The 3,890-nt window shown below is 58.8% G+C and overlaps 1 long non-coding RNA gene across 1 annotated transcript; it reads left to right on the top strand.

The window, feature by feature from the left end:
* Positions 1-728: 728 nt before the first annotated feature.
* Positions 729-2,065, top strand: LOC107182049. The gene is made up of 2 exons (XR_001512766.1): positions 729-1,533; positions 1,706-2,065. It is a non-coding gene; the product is annotated as an uncharacterized LOC107182049 (long non-coding RNA).
* Positions 2,066-3,890: the final 1,825 nt, after the last annotated feature.

Consider the following 3,890-nt stretch of genomic DNA (forward strand, 5'->3'; position numbering starts at 1 on the left):
TGCCATTTGCAGCGACATGGACGGGCCTGGAGGACTTTATTCTAAGTGAAATAAGCCAGACGTAGAATGACAAATACTGTATGATTTCACCTATGTGTGGAAACTTCCAAAAAATAGATAAAGTTGAGCTTGTAGGCACAGAGTGGGGAGCTGGTTGCCAGGAGCCGGGGTGAGGGTGGCGGGGAGAGGGTCCAAGGCCCAGACTCCAGTTGGAGGCTGAGCGGTTCCTGGTGGTCGAATGTACAGCACAGCGACTGTTGTTAATAACGCTGCCGATACGCAGGCTTGGAATTGCCAAGAGAGGAGGTCGTAGTTCTCAGCACACACACACACACACACACACACACACACACAACCCGCAAAGGTGACTGTGTGGTGACAGGTGGGTTTTAAAAAAGATCTGTGTGCTCTTATCACCTAAACACATATGACAACACGGCTAGGAAGTCCTAAGTCAAGCAAAAGTTTATTAACATGTTCGTTATCTCAGAAAACGCTCCATTGGGGCACAGAAACTTCCAGCTCATCGTCTATTTCTAAATGCATAACACAGAGCAAGCAGTAGACTCTCTGAATACGTTATAATTCAGTAACAAATCAGCTATGGGGGGATGTTTTTAAAATGCCTATTGCTGCCCTGGCTGGTGTGGCTCCGTTGGTTGGGCATCGTCCCGTGCACCGAAAGGCTGCCGGTTCGATTCCCGGGGCGGGGGCATGCAGATGTTTCTCTCTCTCCCTCTCCCTTCTTATCTCTCTAAAAATCAATTAAAAAATCTTTAAAGTAAAGTCAGATGTCTTTTCCTAGCAGGGATGATGGTCAGCACTATTAGCTCCTGCCGTCCTAGTCTAGTCACCAGCTCTCCATCCGTGTGAGGGCCGCATGCCGGGCGCTGGGTGCTCTGTGGCCAGTAGTGGCCAGCTGTGTGAGCTGGTGCAGGGCCCTGGGTGGACTGTGAACTGTAAGCACTGATGACGTCAGCAGAGTTAGGTAAACACAGCTGGGACTGCCCCGTAGCCCGCGGGTGACCTGACCGCAGCTGTCATTCACCCTCGGAGAGGCTCAGTCCGCCCTGCGGTGGACCTGCCACGGTGCCTTGCACTGGTTGTATCTGTTTTCTCGCTCACAGGTTTGCATGGAGCCAGTAGAATCGAGAGCCTAAGGCGCCTCCAGGACAGGCTGGGTTCACGCTGGGGCCGAGGCTCTCCCGGGCGTGTGACCTTGGGCGGGATCCAAGGTCAGATTCCTCAGCTCGGGAAGGAGGGTAGCCCTGGACGAACAGTGTGCGGCTCAGGACAGATGACCTGGCCCCGTCCCCGGCACGGTTAGTGGCAGCAGACTCCGAAATCAAGCAGAAAAATAAACTGAATGACCTGGGACGGAGTTTCTTCTTCCGAATGACTAAGCATTCCAATAGCCTCGCACGCGGCGGTTCCCAGGAAGAAGCTGTCCATCACACACGCTGCCTCGTAACGGAGGAAATCCAGGCTGTGAGCAAGCCGTCCGTGCGCTAGGCCAGCGGCTCTCCTGTGCCTGTGAGTCAGCCGTCCCCGCCCCCCGCTCTGGTCCTTGGTGCAGGCATAGGTAGCCTGGTGGGTGCCGCTGTGGGAATATGTCCTTTCTAGCTCCCCGGACCGGGCGGGGCATCCTGGGTAGGAATCCAGGGGGTTGGGTCATAGTATGAAGCAGAAGTAAAACCGCCAACAGAATTGCCTGCACTTGGAGCCGCTGCGGTCAGGTCTTTTCCGCAAGTTCATTCCCGCCAGCTGTCCCGGCTGTCGTCTGGCTGCCAGAGCCCGGCCTGGGACGCATGCAGCCGCATTAGAAATCACCCGGGCACGCTGTCCTCCGCGTCTCCAAGGCACCTCGGTCACGCGGTGGGACAGTCCGGGGTGAGGGCCCGCTAGGCTTGAGCTCCTCCGACGCTGACGTGGTGCCCGCGTTTGCATTTCACAGGCGTTGGGTTGCGTGTTTCCAAGCACTTGCTGTGTCCTCCGCTTTAACGGGCAGGCCTTTCTGCAGACCTTAATCTCCAGTATTTTTTTAAAATAAGAAAACACTCTGTTATGCATGTGTGTTGTGTCTACGCCGTATCCACCTTGTTCCCCACGGTTTTGAAAGTAAACAGTCGTGGTCACGTTTGCAATATGAGAGATTCAACAAGTCCCAGCCATGACACACACACACACACACACACATACACACACACACACACACATGCTCACCCACATGCACTCACACGCACGCTTACACACTCATTCTCACTCGTACTCACACTTGGGCAAGAATACCAAGTCTGAGGAGCAGTTGGGGATTCTTTCGCTCGTCAGATGGGAAGAATTGTCAGCAGTTCCACAGCTGAGTTGTGCGTGGAAGCAGTTGGTCCAGACGGGCGGCCCTTACAGAACTGGCCCTGTGTCCCGAGGGGACCTGGTCAGGCAGCCACGTGAGGACGAAGCTCGGCGGCTCTGTTGTCCTTTGGTCTGGGTCCCCCCTCTCCTCCTCCCGGCGTCGCACACACTGAGGTCAGACCTCGGAGGGTCACTGCGCTGCGTCCAGGCTCCTTGCCGGCTGTGCCCTCCTCAGGCCGCCGCCTCGGTGACTCCCAGCTCCTGGGGGTGTCGCTTATGGAGGGAACCCCAATGTCTGCTCTTCAAGACCGTCCCTCCGCGTCTGAGTCAGGTGGAGTCTGGGGGGCTGGGAGGCCCCGGTGAGCACTGGGCGGGGAGGCAGCCGGGACACAGGCCACCTGCAGGGCAGCCACCGCAGTGGGTCCTGCGCTTGGTCTCCGAGGCAGCGCCCGGCGGCTGTGTGCTCCGCGGGCGGGGCTGGCTCACGGCTCTCGTCGGGACGGTGCTGCGACCGGGTGTCTGGTGGCGTCTCTGAAAGTGTCGGGGTCTCAGCAAGGGGGCCTGTAGCCGCTGCCGCGGGCCGGTCTCCTGTTCCCGGGAGTTCACAGAGCGATTACGAGCTGCTCCCGCTCCTTCTGGCGCTCCTCTGACACAGTTTCCATCCAGAGGCCACAGCAGCCCGCGGGGCAGGGTGGGGACAAGGGCGGGTGGGAGTCCTCAGGAGGCATCCCCAGCCGTCCCTGTCCTGGGCGTTCCCTGTTCCAGGCGGTCCCTGTCCCTGGCGGTCCCTGTCCCTGGCGGTCCCTGTCCCTGGCGGTCCCTGTCCCGGGCGGTGGGCCTGGGAGGATGTGGCTTATCTAATCCTTGTCAGCTGCCCAGGCCTGAAAGCCAAGGTTACAATTAAAACGGAGGGTGGGGGACCACAGGCCGCCCCTCCTGTCCCCAGCCCGCCTGGCCCAGGTCCCCTCTGCGGGGCCCATTTCTAGGAGGACGTTGGGTCCCCAGCCTTCCCTCCACGTGATTCACAGGAGCTCACTTTTTTTTTTTTTTTGAAGCTCTTAACTGATCTGCTTCACAATGAACTAGTTTTGTCTGAAGCAGACAAACCAGATTCCCCAGCACAGCCCTGGCTGGGCCTCGCGAAAGAGCTTTCATTCCGATCTGTGAACAAGGCGGCTCCTCCCTCCCAGGGTGGCTGACTGGACCGCTCGGCCCCGGGTAAGGGAAGGGCCGCCCCGCAGCGGGCCGGGCCTGTTCATGCTCCCCTCCCCTGGAGCCCCAGCCCAGCCGGCTCTGGAAGGACTAAACATGGCCAGTCACAGTGGTCGTCGACGCTGTTCCCCACTGATGCCCAGCCGGGCCCTCAGTCCCTGAGCCACGCTTGCTCTCTATGAAAAGATCGAGACCTCCTGGTTTGTAGGTCGATGCTCAACCACTGAGCCGCGTCGCCGGACGGTGGGGAACCATTTTGAAGACACAGGGAAAGCCGTGCTTGGCCGGACAGGAGTGGCGTGGGTCGGGCGGACGTGGCTCTCGGTCCG

Source organism: Myotis davidii, unplaced genomic scaffold, assembly GCF_000327345.1.
Source record: "Myotis davidii unplaced genomic scaffold, ASM32734v1 scaffold573, whole genome shotgun sequence".
Taxonomy (NCBI): Eukaryota; Metazoa; Chordata; class Mammalia; order Chiroptera; family Vespertilionidae; genus Myotis; species Myotis davidii.